The following is a 19,019-nucleotide window of genomic DNA, read 5'->3' as shown; positions in this document are numbered from 1 at the left end:
GGTTGAAAGAACAACATGTGTAGAGTCATATCAGGGTGTGACTAGAATGTTAAGAGGGAGATGAGGGAGAAAAAGAAGGCAGTGTTGGGAACCCATGGGGCCTTGTAAGTACGATTCTTCCTGAAAGGTGAGACCATGGCTGAATTCATTCAACTGTGATTTTTCTGCAATAATAGGGTTACTTATTTAGAAAAACATTGATGAGAGTATAAAACTCAGGAGATCTGAGAATGAAGAAAAGAGAGCATCTTCCCTTGAGGACAATAAAGAGCTAAAGGAAGAGGTAGAAGGGGTAGGACAGAATTTCACAGAAGGTTACTTTTCATTGTTTTGATTTTGCCCTTAATATGGGAAAACCTGGATATGTTAATAAGCTAAAAGGGATGATATCAAAGGCACCAGTGGAAAATGAAGGCAATGAATGGTGTCAAAAATCTTGGGAAGAGGCCAGGGTGGAGGGATGCTGGCCACAGGGTTTTGAAAAATGGAATGAAAAGATTCTCCTAAAGTGAGTACCGGTGTGGGTGAACTTAGAGGTAAAGGAATTGGAAGAAATGCACAATTGATGAACATTTCCTTTTGAAAGCAAGTAGCATTTGAAACCCAGTGGTGCAGAGGTGGAGAAAGGGCACTGAACTAAAAGGTTGAAACGATGCTGATCAAAACAGTGGTGAAGAGACTACTGATCAAGGAAAGGAAGGGAAAGGCTTCTAAGCCCAGGTTAAGGGCATTATTCCAATTGGGCAAAGGATAGAAACTATTTGGAATAATCTAAAAGAAGTACAACAGAGGTAAAACAGAGTTGGGGGTGATAATGAGAGTCAATTTATAGACTAATGGAAACTAGCTGAAGCAGGAAAGCAACTGAACTTAAGTGTGAGAACTGACATATTAGGGTTTAAGTGTCACATTTAGCAAAGACACAGGGTGAGGCCATCAAGCTGGGCTGTTGCGTATGGGGGTCTGGTTGCGCTCAGAGTTCAAGTCATTATCCTCTCTTAACTGAGCTGATGCTGTAGTCACAAAACACGTTATCTATGACTTGTCTCTTGCTCCTTTACAACACTGTCTAACATGGCTGACAAAATGATCTTTCAAAAGCATACACATCATGTCACTCCACTAACTAATACAGTCTAATATTTTGCCACTAAACTTAATAACATCTCCCCTCTTTTGCATGGCCTAACAGGCTGTGTATGATCCAGCACCTGGCCACCTTTCAGACTGCACCTCCTACCATATCTCCTCTTTCTCCAGCCACATCATTTCCTTTCAAACACCCTCAACGTGTTTCACCCAAAGGGCCTTCACACTAACCATCCCCTTTGTCATAGATGTTCTTTCCTTGGACTTTATGTGCCTGAGTCTTCTTATCATTTAGGTTCCAGCCTAAACAGTTCCTCCTTAGACTGTCTGTGAAGTAGCCACATATCCTCCACCAACCCTGTGTAACATTCCTGTGCTTTATTTTCTTGTTAGCATTTGACAGTGTATAACTGTATTTTCTTGCTAACTTATTTACTGGCAGTCTCCCACCGCACAGCCCTGCTCCCAGAATGTATTTTCAGTAAGAACTAGAATCACAATTACAATTTTCTGTTCTGTTTTTGTTGCAGCAACAGAGTCTAGAAGAGTGCTCAGTCCATGGTGGAACTCATCCCCACATCACACCCTCCCTGCCCATGTCTGTTGAATGATTCAGCTGAGACACTGGGGCCTTTAAAAGATGGTTCACTCTGGGATTCTGAGCCAAATCCTTCATTTCATATGCAAAGGTGTGATGGGATAAGAGGCTATGATTCAAGATGAGGAGGATTAGGAAATTATATCAGTACACCACAGCGAGGAAACAAAACAAAGATGAGGAAGGGGACTACAGTAGCTTGGGCACCTTAAACCTGGTGTTAAGCCATTATAATTTTTTTCTCAGAAAGTCCACAGAATGATATTTGCAGAGACTGTATTATTGAGAGACATTTATAATTTAAAGTGCAAACATTTTACATACTCTGAATTAAATTGCATTGCTTTCCTCGGGTTTGCTAAAAAGATCAAGTGCAAGGTAATAAAATAAAAGCCTTGATTTTTCATGAAGTCTCTCTCTGATCTGGTTTCCTGAGGCTCTCTGGGTGATCTTACTACAAATGTAGTTTTAAGCATGAAAGACATTTTGAGATTTGAGTCTGGGAAGGAGGTTTGCAAGAATTAACACATTGCTGAGGGGTCCATGGCATTTTTAAGTTCGTGGCCCCGTGTTGCTGTTCTATTAGTGATACTGATGGGGGCACCTTCATCAAAAAAGCACAACAATAAGTCTTCCTTTTGGAGTCAGCATGGGAGTCAAGCCACATGTGCTTTCGAAGACGAGGACCTGGAGCCTTACTACGGGAAAGAATGGACAGCTAATAGATGCCCTTTGTCAGATCAAATACTTCTTCAAATACCTGTTACCCAAGAAACCTCCACTGATAGCCACTAGCTGGTGAATCTTACCCAGGGAAAATATGCCACTTCTCCACACTAAGAAAAATCTTCTAAGAAAGACTTTGTCTTCTGACAGATCTAAAATAGATCATTTAAATGCAACACAGGAAACTGAACACTCCATGCCATTAAAGAAAAAGGAATCATCTGGGTAAAACACTAAAACAAGCTAAGACTGGAGTCCATGACTGTGAAAACTACTATTCATCCAGGTCTGGATGGAGATGCTCATTGTTATTACTAATAATTAGAACAATGATAATAAGTGAATTTTATCCTAAAGCAGGAGGCATAATTGACAGCATACGCATGAAAGTCTTATAATAACCCAAGCCTCAGCTGCTCCTGGGCACTGGGAGTGGGAGGAACTAGGGAAAAGAATTACAATTAAAAAGAAATTGACATGTATGAATTGAATCGGGCACATTATCTCCAGCTTCTGGTTCAAAGTTTTTATTAAAATTAAATAGAGAGGCTAATTAGACTGTAGTGAAACCACCGAACCCCACGATTTCCACCAAGCAAGGAAAAAAGAAGCCAAGGCAATGCATGAGAAAATAAGGAGCAGCAGAAATTTTCCAATTACTGGTTTCTGGTTACTAGTATTCTACTGAAGAAACAAGTGGGAGAAACACAGGATGGCTGTGAAGCCTGGAAACCAAGATGCATAGGCACAATGAATGGTTTCTTGATATTACAGTATATGACAGTTTCTGTGACATTAGTGACATGACACCCATGACAACTATATGATCTGTCAGGGTGCATGGTCACTCACTAGCAAACATAGTTGAAACTGTGATAAACACAGTGCGTTAGTGCATTTCCATCAATTCTTTCACATGTGTCTGTGAGGCTTTGCCTGAAATCCTCTGTCTCTGATTTCCCCTGAGGAAGCCTGTGCCTCCCCAAGGGGGTTCACAATGGAAGGACTTGAAGCCCATTTTACATGGTCATGACATTCAATCTAGCTTTGGAAACTTTCATTCAACCAGTCCCACATCACTCTGGGTCTGGGTGGAGATGCTTATTATTATTACTAATTAGAACAATGACAACAAATGAATTTAACCCTAAATAATAGCATTAAATAACAGGACAGTCATAATAATGGGACAGTGCTTCACGATGTTGGAAACCCTTTATGTGGCCTTCTGCTAGCGCTTGAAATATGGGCATTAACCGGCCACTTAACATGGTCAAATCTGATCAGATATTAGATTCAAACTGTGGACCAAAGACTGAGAAACATGATACTGTATGGTTTTTATAGGAAGGCCTTTGCATAGGCTACTCACTTTGCTTGGAACACTTTTCCTTGTCCTCTTTTGCCTACCTAACTTCTCACCCTGAGCAGCAAGGCTCCTACACTGCCCCCTCAAGAAGTATCTTCCTAGATCAGAACATTACTTCAGGTCCTCTTCTGCTTTCTTAGAAGCCTGTCCTCCTCCATTGTACTTGTCGTGACTGTGATTAAATAATCATTTGTGAAACCGGTTGTGTTATGCCTTCTTCCCATGATGTAAGCTCCATGAAGACAGGCAGCATACCTCTATCTCATTCGCCCTTCCGTCTCCTTTCAGATCCTTCCAGGCAATAGGCAGTAGCCATTAACTGTTTACTGGGCAATTATTCATTAATCACTCCCCTCTAATTCCTACCACCACCTTAAATTCAGTTAAGTGCAGGAAGAGACTACAAAGACCCACTTTGCTAATGTTGCTTCTGCCTCACAAACAAAACAAACAATATAGATTTGCCAGAATCTCCATAGTCCTTTAAAGGAAAAGTAAGTCCACCCACCACCTGGATCTCTCTCTCTTCCCAGGCAGTTTTGGGAGAAAGCTGGGAGATTTGGCAGAGGCCTTATTCGTTTGTCAAGTCATTACTGTGGCTTCATTTATAGAGCTCTCTAGGACACAACATGACTTAACTGCACCAGACGACAAAGCCATTTCTGATATTTTCTAACGTAATCGCTTTTCATTGTACATTGCAAAGGAAAACGTCTCTTGAATTTGAAAAGGATGCTGAGATGGGAAAAATGTTTACAAGAGAATAAAGAAGAAAACTCTCTTACAAAAATACCCAATATGGTGAGGAGGAAAACAGAAGAATTTAGCTCATGGAAAATAAAGGAGGGAAGGAGGACGGGAGGGAGGGAGAGAGAGAGAGAGAGGGAGAGAGAGAGAGAGAGACCTTAATTTCCCTTCTATCAATGACACGGTTGACATTGCTTCATGTATGTGATTTCCATGTCCTGCTAATTACTATGCATATTACTGATTAAAACAAAAAATTAAGTTGTCTAGACATTCACACCACCTCCCAAAATAAAAACACGAATCTCCCAATAGCTATTGGAGTCAAAACCACACGCCATAGGTGCTCTCTGTGTGGCTTTGAGAGTGAATTCCGCTGTTTATCTTCTTTCTTCTTCAAATATTTTGATCTACTGCAGAGCCTCCAGCGATCTTTGTTTTCTGATTAGAAACGTTGATAGAAATAATTCCCTATAGAAAAAGCCTTGGGGACATCCTCACCAACTCCACTCAAATTTCCCCTGAAACCTCCTATTTCTGATTTACTCACACTGGCCCCCGATCATCTTTTCTCCAATAGATACAACCTTTGGCTCATACTTAGTATAATTACTAAAACAAGTTGTAATTCTAGTATATATATATATACATATATCCAACATTAATTCACTGATTTTTTTCTTTGGGGGAGGCTCATCTGTGTTCTTAGAATGTATAATTGGACAGTAAGTATGTGGGGGCGATTCTTTTTCTATAGCACCTACCGAGGAGCACACATAGGGTGAAATTAATAAATATATTCCAGTGATAAAGCTGAAGGCAGTTGAGAGCCAAACAGACTTTATCGCCAAACATTGTATGACAAAACTGAATGGCATGCAAACCCACTGACGTCTCACAGCATAAAAATTTGACAGGGACAATTCTAATCTAAGCTTTGCCCCTCTCAAAAATATAAGCATCTGGCTTGAAGCAAAAGACTGTGCTATATTCATTTCTGGAAGCAAAATATTCAATGCACTTACACATATTATTTAATTCATATTCTTTTTGAGGTGTTTGGAGAATGAGTATTAGCATAAAAGTAACAAAACAAAACAAAACAAAACAACCCCCCCTTACAAACATAGAAGCCCCTAAGGGAAACAAAAAAAGGAGGTAAATGTTTTACTTCAGTGTACAGAAAGAGTTAGTAATACAATAATTCTTACTGGAATTTTGCATTGATAGTTTTACATATACACACATATAATACTCAAAGCTCCACATACCATGTGTTACTCTCAAAACTCCATGCTTTTCTGCATTTAGTTGTTGTTGTTGTTGTTTCTCATGTGTGTGTGTTGTATAAGCTTGGTGATAGCTTGACTGAACAAATCATATCACAGTCAGGACACCAGCATAGGGCTGCTGAAGTAACAACAATGGTACAAAACATGAGCGTGAGACTTAGAGGGCAGTAGCTTGTGGTTCTGGAGACCCACGTTGTAAGTGCTACTGTGAGGTCTATTGATAAGGAGTTCAGATTCTAGAGGAAGACAAAAGAAAACAAAACAACAGCAGGCATACTGTAAGAACCAGGCATCAAAGGTACCTCAACAAGTGCCACATTGGATGTCTGAAGAGAGTGGACAAATGGCTTCTAGAAGGACCTAGAAGTCCTTCCCAGGCTGATTGCTCATCAAGGATGAGGGTGCATTAAATATTCTTCAGACAGACAAAGCCTCAGTGGTTGTATTTTGCACCTACCCTTCTCAGGAAACTGCAGGAAGATTCCTACTTTCAGAGTGAGGGAGTAAACTTACAAAGACAAGCTTAGGGTTTAACATAACAGTGAATCCTGTGATTTCCCAGAATGAGGGGCAAGGAACATCCAGAATGACAGCTACAAGGCAGGCCCACAGAACACCCAGGTCAGACGGAGCAAAACAGAAGACTCTGGCAGGGGGATCTCGAAGAACCAAGTGGAAATGATAGACTCCCTGTGTGTTTATGTTGAGGTGAGTTTTTAGCCATGACACTGATAGGTGGTGAGAAGAACAAGCTAATGAGATAATGTGGGCACTTATTAACAAGTAGTTGCAGGAAAAAGGAAATATAATCATAACAGTAGTGTTATGTCAGGGGCAGGCATTCGATCCACTTTTTTCACTGTTGTACTTTCAGTCCCTAGAATACTATCTAGCATATTCTCAGTACCAAGTGAAGATTTGTGGCATAAATGAGTGCATGCATGATCTTGCACTTTTCTCAAGAGGAGAAAGTCATAATAATGTAAATTCAAAATACTGATTCAATCAAAATGTGACAGAATTTTATTGGGAAACTGGAGGTGAGAAAGTGTGTGTGTGTGTGTGTGTGTGTGTGTGTGTGTAGATAGAGGGGTTGAGAAAAGTCAACCCTTTTCTTGCAGAGTCAGAAGTCATGAGTTAATATGTAAAACTGCAAAGTTAGGAAATGAAGCACGTCATTAGAAATATGGGGGGAAGTGTCTGAAAAAGCATCCAAAAGGGTACGAGTGAGGAGCAATTCTACAAGGCATGGTGAGGTGGGGAAAGAGGCTTCTCCACTTCGGTTGATGTCTGCTTGTTTTCTCTTAGGCCTATAGATGCTGTTTTAAGTTGGGTTTCTCGGGGAACAAACTCTGAGATCTAGTTTTGTGTATGGGGAGTTTTGGGGGGAGTGCCAATCAGATTTCGGGAAGAGGAGGAGTTGCAATATCACAAAGACCTCAGCTGACCCCAACACTCACAGGGAGCTTTTGAGTTGGGAGGCCCTTCTCAGTCATCCAGACAAGGGACTGGGTCTTTATATATCCCCCCAGCCCATCCACTACTCATCAGACATGGGCCACCCCCAGAATGCACTAGACCTTGGATAAGGTGCCTTCTTCAGTCAGGGATAGTTCAGCTAATTCTCCCAGCAGCTGACATAACTCCCTCTACCCTAAAGGTGGACCTGGGTACTATGCGAGGTTTCAAGCTATGCTAATGTATTATTTAGGTGAAAATAAATTAAAACATGAAATTAATGAATGCTTATTGTTTAAATTTAAAAAGACCAGTAAGCAACTTGCCCCTGGATGTACAGCTTTGAATGATGAAACCAGAACTTGAAACCAGGTTGGCCTGGCATGCAGCTCAACAATTAGATGATCTCTGAGATTCTTCCAAAGTTAACATTCCGTGAGACTACAATTTTAAACCAATAAACAAAAATATTTGCAGTAAATATTATAAATGTAGTGCTTGAGACCAAAATATGTTTTAAATGCAATCGCTTTATTGTTCTGTGGTTTACTGTTGCTATTTTGTAGTCATAAAGACATTGTTTACATTTGAAACTTGTCTTTTTTGACTAAAAATTAAAGACTTTATTCTCAGCATTGACCTGTATTAACATAAATGGCTGTTGTCTCGGCGACTGTAAGAGCAGATCAGTGTGCACAAGTTTGTGTAGAAAGCTGACCTAAAAATGAGTCTTCTCAGATTTAGAAAATATTTAAGAACTCTACCAAACTGTGTTCCTTCAAACAGAAATGTGTTCATTTCATTTTTTGTTTTCCCAAAGCCTGGCACTTGTGAGGTACCAGTGTTTACAGAATAGGATGTATGCTGCAAGAGAAAAAACAGGTTTTTTGTCTGTTTTGTATTCTCCTGTAGCCCAGGTGACTAGGGCAGTGCCTGGCTCATATCAGGTACTCAATTTACTCAAATATTTGTTAAGTGACTACAAAATCCAACTACAATGTAGTTAAAGGTAGGCACCACAGATTTATAGCTTTTTCAACTTTGGGAACACAGCACTTTCTAAACCAGATTAATTTCTCTATCTAGACTATAAAGTTGATATTTTATCAGTAGACACATGTGCCATGATAATGCTTTGATTATGGTCCCATCTTTCTAACAAGGACCAACGTGCTGTACTCCTCCTGAAGGACGGAGCTGGAAATCACTTAGAAATCAACCTGTCTTTGAATGAGAAATAGGAGAGAATCAGACACTGGCTTATATATCACATACACAGAGAATTTTTTTAAAAGGAGCCCTTTCAAAAACTTGAAATCAACCAGGATATAAAGGCAATTATATTATGATTATAACAAAGCAACAGAGTTATTCTGTCCAGTCCGTTGCATAAGTGGTCACGAATAACATTTGCATAAGTTATAGCATATTGATTCTTGCAGACAGAGACTCAATAAAGACAAAAGAACACATGAAAAATAAATGCATGGGGAGGGGCACAGAGGACACAGATGGAAGCATCTATTATAATTGGCTTTAAAATGAAAACAACACATATAATAAAACAAGCCAACAAACAAAAATATACAACAACAAAAACAAAACCCCATCTAGGTCAGTTCTCTTTAGTAAAAAAGTGCCGGTTTCTATCTTTGTCCTTGCTCTCAAATCTGCTTTTAAATGTCATCCCCTTCCCCTTGCCAATAGATCAAGCATTCTCTAACAGGATAGATACGGCAGCAAGAACTAATAATGATAATAATAATAATGAGAAATAGCCTCAGGGATATATTTCATGTGTCTTCCTCTCTCCTTGTCTTTCTTCAGCAGAATAGCATCCCAGCCAGTGGGCATTAATCATCAGAACAGCAGCTCCGAGATAAAGGCTGGGTGAAATTTCATGGTGCATTATAGTGTGAGTTGTGGTGCATGGATATGTGTCTCTCTCAGTATCTGGGAGGAGGAAGTGGAAGGAGAGGAGAAAAAATCCATCATTTTATATATTTATACTGCTCAAGATGGTCTGGACTGGTTCCCCATTGTTACTGGGAATTAAAATCATTCGCATCCTTCTGCTTTCATTGGAAGTCGCCTCTCAAAAAGAGGGATAAATGTTATGACACGTTAAATTCTACATATTTCTCCCCATCTGTCCCTGGGGTATGCAGTGAAGTAAAGGAAAGGATGAGGGGACAAGTGGAACCAGAACCAGGACTGTCTGATGGGATACATTTTTCTTTGCAAATCTTCAGTTGGCTATCTCCTCTTGCACTTACGTAATGCTTTGGATTAACAAGATTTCCTGTCTTGAAGAGCTCTGAACTAAATTTGGGGAGACCATTTGGAAGAGATAGGTAAACAGATGCTACAGCTACTCAGCAGGAACTGCTCCATAAAAGGAGGTCATTTAATGCAGCATGACATCATCTAGGAGTTGCTGAAAATGCACAATCTCAGGCCCTACCTGAGAACCAAATCACAATTTGCAACCTGTGCTTTAATGAAGTCATCCAGGTGATCTCTATACATACAACAGTTTAAGAGGCACCATTCTACATAATACATGCAAATACACATGATCTTTCTCTCTCTCAATCTCCCTCCCACTGCCTTCTCTCCCTCTTTCCCTCCCTCTCTCTCTCACACACACACCATCAGATGGAATGAAAGATAGAAGAGGCTGCACTGTATATACAAGTCCATGAAATTTCTGCCAAGTATTTCCCTCAGTGATAGCTAGCCACCACAGACACAGTGTGCAATTACTTCTGCAGCCATTTCATCTCTGGATGAAGGGTGGGGGGAACAAGGAGAACCTTACATTCTCCATTTAGCTAACAGAACTAACTCTCGACACAACCCAAGACATTAATTAGAAGGTTTTAAAAAGCAGGGCTATCATAACAGCCTCAATGTGTTTCTATTTTTTACAATCATTCAAACATGCACTAGAAAGCCATGAAAGCACACCCCATCCCTCCTACCGCCCCCCTGTCAAAGACAGAATGGAAAATCCATCTTGAAGCCTGACTAGTGATGATTGGTGCTGCGAGTCATTTCTTCATCGTATATAAATAGAAAGAAAAAGATGTATTTTAAGAAAAAAATGGAATCAATTCTTGGATCTCAGTTTAAGCTGGAATCATTGATTCTTTTTGACGATTCAAGAGCCATTTATTAAGTAGTTTATCTTCCACATAGAAATGGTCATTGTGAAATCCCATCTGACAGCTTTCAGCAAAAAGGGAGATGTATAAAGAACTTGGTATTTTAATTAGATCAAAGATATTCTATTCATTTCACTCAACCTTAGACATCCTATCCATGAAATGGGCAAATTGTTCTTACAGCGACATAATTATGAAGTATTTCTACTGGCTCTCATCTCTTCTCTCCTCAACTTTCCTCCTCTTTCCTCCCTTCTAATTCATTTATACATCTATTCAATTGTCTATATGTGAAAGGCACCTTGTTAGATACTGCTTAAAATGATAAAGATATTGGGGATAATATGGATCTACTCTTACACTCATTAGATGAGGAAAGCTTGAAAACCCAAAGAAGCTAGTTTCCATGCCCGACGTCCAATGACTAATTAGCAACTAAATAAAAAATAAAACTTAGATGCTAAGGAGACCTGGGTTAGAATCTAACTTAAAAAATACAACAACAACAACAATAATAAGGACCATTCATTACATCACACCAATTTAAACCTTGGGCTTATATTATCTTAACCTATCCATGAAGTTGGTGTTTTATTCTCTGTATTTCAGATAAAACTGAGCTCCGAAGAGCAATTTAGCCAAAATCCCACATCCGGTAAATGAAGGTCTGTTTACAATCATGATTTTAACCACTTCTGGATCCATGAGTGAAGTCTCTCAATGCCTGCTTCACTGCACTCCTTTCCTTCACACCAGGCTGCTTTCTCACAGCTGTCTTTGTCTACCTTGAACATGAATAATATTGACTCCTCTGAAGATAAGCATTCTTTTACTCAGTACAGTTTTTCTTTTCCTTAACAACATTTATTGAGTCCCACTTTGTGGCAGGCACTGTTCTAGGCCCTGAATGTCAAATGAGGAACCACACAGAGATTACTCCTGCTCTCAGTGTAGTTGCTTCTCAGAGTATCTTCCATTATGTTCTCTCAAAAGATCATGAAGAAAATAGGAAACTATGGAGCCAGCCGAATCATAGGGTTGTGACCAGGAGTAAATGGGTTCACAGAACATGCTCAGCCATGAGAGAGAAAAGGAAAAGAGGTAAATGAAAGCAGATAGAAGACTCCCACCAACCTACCAACACATGTACGACCAGGTAAATGAAACTTAAGATAGTTTCCTATCCACACCAATAAATAGAAGCTGTGGGCCATAAAAAAAATTTTATTTGCTTATATTTAAAGGTAGGCTTTAGGAAAATTAAGGATTAAGCAATTTGGGAAAGGAATAAAGAGAAAAATAGAGAGAGAAATTGGTGATACAGCATTTCCAAAAGTACTTTGAAAACTCTCAGTGCTAGAAGTAGCCCTTGCAACTATGATAAGTAAGTCCTAAGGAAAGCAAATTAAGGACCATAAGCCAACTAGAACTACCTGCCCCAGCAGACAAGGAGCCATCTCTGGAACTCCTTGTTCTTAAGCCCAGGATTCAAGAACAGCAAGACCATGATGATGGCTATCCCCACTGGCAAGCCCCACCACAGAGTGGGCCTCTGGGGGCAGGGTGCTTTGAAGTGAGATTCAACCTGTGAGTATTAAGAGGAATGTGTTCTCCCTGAGGAGGTACTGGTGGATGGTTGCCCATTCCTTCGTTTCGACCAATATCAACTAGGGTGTATTCTGTACTACTGTGCTCTTATAGACTGACACACAGATCTTGCCATCCTAGATCTCACATTCTAGTAAATAGCAACAATAAATCAAGAAATATGTGATAAAATGTCAGTATGGGTAACTGCTAAGAGGAAGAACAAAGCAGGAAGTGATAGAGCTATTTTATAAAGCATGGTTGGGGAGGGTCTCTCTGGAAGGTGCCATGTAGGCAGAAACCTGCATAAAGTTAGGGAGTGAGTCCTGCAAGTAGCTGCCTCAGGCAGAGGGAATAGCAGTGAAAAGACACAGATTTGCTTGATATATTCAATCAGGATTCAGACTAGTGATGCACTTATCTCAGGTGTAAGTACCATTGAGGAGGGTGCCCCCAAACTCAGTTATCAATGTAAATAATATTTTGTTGCAGTATTTAAAAATCAATATCAATGCAAAAAATCCATTATTAAAAAATATCAACACTTATATACAGATAGGATTGGACTCTGCAATTGTGTAGCCTATGTTACTCACCCCTTCCTTATCCCGGTCCTATGTTTAAGGAAGTTCAAGAGACCTGGGTACCTAAAGCAGTGTGCTAGAAACTAGCACAGAGGGATGGCGAGGAGAGACGGTGAGGATCCATACACTCCACGGTAAGAACTTTGGCTTTAGACTTAGCCAAGGAGTCTGTGAGGTGATTGGAGAAAACACTGGGAGCTCTAAAAATATTTGCGAACTTCTAAAAGTGTTTGCAGGCCTCCTCCACAGTGAGTAGCCAAGGGCTGACCCCACTTTGCTCCCAGCTATTCAGGTGGCTCCAAATAAGATCCAGCACTTGATAAGTAGTTCTGGTGGGAATTCCACCCTGGAAGTATTACAACCCAATTAGAAGGGTAGATCCACAGCTTCCCCAAGCAACTTGCAGATTTCCAGCCTGTCTGCAGCAAGGACCTTCTCAGAGGACCCTGTTGAAGCAGCTAAATGCAGCTTTGGGAAATGCTGATCTCATCCACCAAAATTAAACTAGCAAGGAGGGGATGAAAAGAAACCGCACTGCATTCTCTTCCCTGGCTTATTTGTACTGTCAACATGGAAGTCTTTAGGTAAACACATCAAGCTCCTTTTCTAAATTCTTGTTTTAAAGAACAGTGCAATTCCAGAGAGAAAATGTCACTGAAGAGTCTTACCGGGTAATGAGTAAATTAGAGCCTAATTTCCTTTTCCCCAAATTATTCTCCGAGAAGGGAAGAGAAAGTACCTGTGCGAGGGTAAGGAGGAGACAAGCTATTTCTTAGCTGGCAGCGAAAGCCTAATTATTCTGACAAATCTTCAGTGCCTTCCCTGTTATGAGGCATGGCAGGAAAGACACAAGCCCCGGAGCCGCACATTATATAAGGCTGTTAATCAATATTAGTTGAGCCCTGATCCTAAAAATAAACTCCCCCCGGAGATTCTGTTGTTTAATGGTAAAAGCAAGGGACTGGAAACTCTGTGAACTCCTTGTCCCATTTCTAGGAAGCTGATGGCATCAAGGAAATGATGGAGGTGCCCAGAGGGGATCCTTCTCTGGGTAGTAGAACTGTTCCTGATACAACCTGGCCTATATCCCATTGGAGTATGGAATTTGGGATAAGGTAGACTTATTTTGTATCTCAATTCAAGACAGCTTGATTAATCAAAGAACCTTGAGAAAATTCAGTGTTCTAGTCAAAGCCTCAAAATACCATTCATTGATAGTAACATGCTGTAAAATGGGAGTGTCGTACGTTTTGCTAAATTGTATGAAATTGCTATTATTTGACCATTCTGTTCTTCAAAAATGGCAGTGTCACATGCTTCGCCCTGTGTATAATAACTGTTCAGCAAAGTCAATTTAGAAAATAAAAGAATCTCCCACAGAAATCACTTCTAATTGGTAAGTTTAGGGCTCTGGTCCAATCTTCGACCCTTAGAGGAAATTTTGGATAACTGTGGGTTTGTGTGGGTGTAGACAAAATTGGTCTTCTTGTGCTTATCCAACCACACACAGGAAGGCTAAGTTCTATGAAGTTCTGTGAATTCTGGAAGAGTCTCCTCGGTTGACATGGTTCCCTAATGTCTCTAGCATTTAGTGAAAACTCATGGGGAAAACCGCACATGGTCATGTTTATTCCTCACAAGTCTAGGGAAAAGATGCTGTTATTCCCATTTTAAAGATAATGAAATGAAGGCTTCAAGAGGCTAAGCAACCTACCTAGAGATACACAGCTCAGTAACTGGAAGAACACAGCTAAGTCCAATGCAGAAATTCTGACTCTCCATAGTGTCCTCTTCCCTTCAACATACTGGTACTCTACCTGGAACGTGCAGCCTGAAAGATCAACTTTTTAATAAAAAGTTTTGCTTTTTTTTGTTTTTGCAACCATCAGTATCAAGGCTGAAGTGTACTTCTTACTACCCTCAGCCCAAAACTGAAAGCAGACCGGTAGAGGACTTTCCATATGGGTAGTGTTACAAAAAGCAACAATTTCTGGCTTCCTCCTGGAATTTTTAAAAGTAGTTCAATTTGACCACCAAATTTATGAGTTTGAGATAAGAATCAAATTGCACAAAGTTCTCAAGTCTTTCGTTTCTACTGTCTATTAGGATAGTTCCAGCCCAGGCTGCGCTTTGTGATTTTCTGGTGCCAGGCAGCACTGGCCAACGTCAAAGTGACTTTATCAGTGCCCAACACACACACAAACAAATGGGTCATGATCAGTATCCTGCTAATAGCTTATAAATGATTCCAAATGGTGATTTTCACAGAATACATGAGCTCTTTCTTTAATGATAACAAATTGGTCTGGAGGCCTCAGGTTAGAGAACACATTATCCTTGGAACTTTTGGCCCTTTTCTCTCTCACAGGAACATTCTGGTCTTGGTGGCTGAAAGTTATCACCAAACGACTCTTGTTTCTCACTTTTGCCTTCTTTACTACATAAGGACAAAGGAATTTGAGTGCATACTGAGTTAAATTTTTCTATTTTAGAAGCTAACCTACCAGTGCCATAATAGCAACCCACTGATACTGGGGCCAGCTGTGATATAATAGAAATGCCTGCACAGTTGTTGGGCATCCCTGGCAGTAAGACCCAATGGGAACCCAATCCAGTTCTCTCCCATTTTTGGGGGCAGCAAGGGGTGGGCAGAGTCTCAAGCCAAGACTCCCAGAATCTAGATCTCTTTTCTCTCACAAATCCATCTTCTGCTCTCTCTGTTCTAGTTGGACTTGTCCATCTCCTTCAGGAATTATCATCTCTGACTTTGACAATTTAGCTTCTGACATTCAACCAACCTGGGATTTGTTCTTCTCACAGTAGATCCAACTGTACTCATATACAAGGCCCAGTTCCATACCTGCCTCAGCCATAAGATCCACCCAAGTCATCTCCTACACCACACCTCACTCCCAACACACCACCATTTTTAAGTCATTTCCTCATATTGATAGAGCATGTCAAGCCCTGTTGTCCTCTTTAGGTTATAAGCTCTGGGATGACAAAGATTGTGAATTCCTTTCTTTGTAACCCTGAAAATATGTGTGGGTAGACATATTTCATAGCAGAACATAATCTCCAAGACCCATAGAACTCCAGTTTTGTTTGAAAATGGAAAAGTTAAAGATGGGTAGTGGGTTCTCAGAGACTTGAGATATTAGATACTTTTATTTGATAGCACTAATTTCAGCCTTCAAACTCTACTCTAACTCTCCTTCAAATCCCTATCCCTTCAAAACTCCACTCCAAACTACAGATACACCGATCAATAGAGATAACCTCATTCTCTGAGGTAGATTCTTGCTTGCAAAGGTATTGACTTGAATACCAGCTATTGGATATAGGATATTATGATAGGGTTAAAACACACTGAGTCTTACTTTTCATGATATGCTTGTTGTAAATATTTAATTTATATTAATTTAGTTATCCTCACAACCACCACGTGCTATAAGAACTAGTAGTTCCTTTCTCCCAGACCCTACTCCCACAATTTTACGTGGTAAACTTAGGTTGGGTGCAAATTCTTGCTACTCCTCCCATTGAGAAATGAGGCTTCTGCCTCCTTCCATGAAACTGAGAAATGTCTGACTTCTTTGAGCAGTAGATGATGGACATGACACTGTGCCAATCTCCAGGCCCAACTTTAAGAAACTGGCAGCCTCTGCTTCCTATTTCCTAGAAAATTCTCTCTGGGAGCTCTGCGCCTCCATGAAAGAAGTCTTACTGAGAAACCACATGGGGAGTCATGGAGACTACATGGAGCCGGACATAGACCCAGCTGAGCCCAGTGTTTCCAGTTCATCCACCCAAGCATAAGGCATGTGAGTGACATCAGACCTTCCAGACCAGAGCAGACACTGAGCAGCTCCAGTCATCTCCATGTAGGGCAGAAAAATTGCCTTGCTGAGCCCTGCCCAAATTCTGACCCCCCAAAATTGTGAGACAGACACTAAGTTTAACGGGAAAGTTGGTTTCACAGCAGTAGTTAACTATAGCTTACATGGTTTGCCCAGGGTCACCTAGGTATATGGAAAAAAACCCCAGCTAGATTTTAAACCCAGGCAAATCTGATTCCAAGTACATCCATTTAATCATTCTGCTATAGCCTTACCACTGGAAAAAAATTGTCTGAAGCACACTGATCATTTTGGAGGGAAAACCCCCACAAGCCTCGCCACTTCTAGCTGTTAGATGATGATGAGGTATGTAAGAAAGCCTATGTTGTTTTCTGATTTATTCCAAAAACACTTACTTGAGCACCTTCTAAGTGCCAGACTCTTACTTGAGAATTACCCTCCAGCTACCTGCTTTCTTTATCTTATTATCATTATTATTTTTCTTACTCAGGGAGCATCTAGAGACATCCTTCTATCCTTCTTAAATAGGGTGAAGACCTGATGCTTGGGAACCACAGGTTGTTAGTATTTCAACAGAGTCCATGCAATTCACAAGTCTGTACCAAATGATATTATCAGAAAGGCCAAAGCACCAGTTCCTCCCAGGGGCTGCAGCACCCACAGGAGAGCCATATCAACTCAAAAACTGTTTGTTCATATTGACACAGTTAACGGTGGCACTGACAGCACTTCGCAGTTTTCTTTTGATTGAAAACCAACACTACCCAAGGCCTATCAGAAACAAATTGCTCAAATTACGTTTTCTTAACATATGCTTTAAGAAGGAACCAGGGGATTTTTGAACAACCAGGTTTTTACACTTTTGAATTCACATCCTTATTCTGTTTCTCCCAGGAGGATTTCATTTTAGGATACTCCTGCTCCATCAATGTTATCAGAGAAAAGCAGGACAGAACAGAGTATTGTTGAGAAAAGTGAGTGATAGGCCTGATGAATGTGAAATTCAGCCTTTGCCAATTCCCTTTTCCCTTTTTTGAAGTATTGCCTAGAGATCAAAGCTTTATGGGTCCACTTTATCCAAGAAAATTCGCTAGATTACACAGGGCGTATTAGAACTTCTGAGACTGATCTTCTTCACCCAAAGTCTACAATAGGCTTGATGTAGTCTATAGAATGTGCTTGAAATCAGAGAATAGGCTCGCAGACAAGGCAGGCTATTGAGTTTTTACAGAGGCCATGACAGAGTTCTTATGGCTTGATGGCAAAAACAAAAACATCCAAAACCATTGGAATAAAGTTATTTCCCCTAGCTGGTCTTCCACAGAACATGGGACTTTTTATACCTCATCTCGGTCTAATTCAATTCTGCTAGTCTGTTGGCTTTCCTCCAAGAGCATGTATTTACACACCTTTTAAAAACAAAAAGCGTCAACAGATTTATAACTCATTTTTATAGCCTTGGTGGAAGCAAAAGGGAAAACATGTAGATGTAATCCAATTATTACTGGACTCAGAGGAAAAGAAACACACACCAGACAGGAGGTGGGTACAGGGCATCTTCCAGATGTCCATGTCCTCCAAAATGAGAACAGGTTCTATGATGTTTAGGGTCATGATCACTGGCAAGACTTTGGTGCTTTGTACCCTACATGTCTCCAGAAGCTCTGGCTCTCTTACTGTGTGGGAAGACTCACCCAATCTGCTCCCATTTATGCATTTGCTGAAAAAGAGAAAGCCAAAAACCCAGTAATTACCATGGCTTAGTCCCTGGATCCAGCGTATCATTAAATCCTCCTGGGGTCAGTGACAATTTGGCCTTGAAAAAGACTATAAGACCAGCCATTGCTATGAAGAAAAAGCCATTTTCTCCTCTGCTTCCCACAGAGTTAGTGGAATGTATTCTGACAGAAACAAAACAAGGCTGCCAAGACCTGTGCAGACAGAACTATGCTTTCACCAACAATAAATAGATCTGCTCTTGAGCTATAGAGAGTCATAATAGAAATATCTATTGCCTTTTATCTTCTTTGCAGTGAGTAGAGTGAAGTGTCAGGAGTTATTGCTTTAATATCAGAGAAAAAGCTATTTTTTGAGCATCTGTGTAGGTATGCATGAAACAGCACGTGGGACTATGAGACTGTTATGCTAACCGGGTTCTCATAGCCTTTCTGAAACATAAAGTTGGCCTGATAATATCAACAGTGCATGCAGCTTCAAATCATGCCTGCGGAGTCATGGAAGAGGTGTCTGGACATTTTTGCTCAAATAAGAGGAAAAAAGAAGACAACACATTTACCTTTACCTAATGCACATAACTTAATTCAGAAGAATGAGAACACATGGAGTTTATTGATTACTGGCTTTAAGTTTTTACAATGCCTCCTGAAGTCAATGGAAGGGTGGTATTAAAGACTCCACTGAGTTCCTGGATAATGTCTTAAAACTAAGAAACAGAAAGGAAAGAACTGGTTTCTGCTGAATTTTCTACAAACACTAACTAGGCTAGGGGTAATTTCCCCACAAGCAGTTGGAATGTCTTATT

General features: G+C 40.4%; 1 protein-coding gene across 1 annotated transcript in view; it reads right to left on the bottom strand.

Annotated features, from left to right (window-relative positions):
* NRXN3 (neurexin 3) overlaps nucleotides 1–19,019 on the bottom strand; it is a 1,487,232-nt gene that overhangs the window by 123,613 nt on the left and 1,344,600 nt on the right.

This window comes from Phyllostomus discolor, chromosome 1 (genome assembly GCF_004126475.2).
Source record: "Phyllostomus discolor isolate MPI-MPIP mPhyDis1 chromosome 1, mPhyDis1.pri.v3, whole genome shotgun sequence".
Lineage (NCBI taxonomy): Eukaryota > Metazoa > Chordata > Mammalia > Chiroptera > Phyllostomidae > Phyllostomus > Phyllostomus discolor.
Note: the sequence above shows the minus strand (reverse complement) of the source record. Positions and strands in the feature narration are given on the sequence as shown.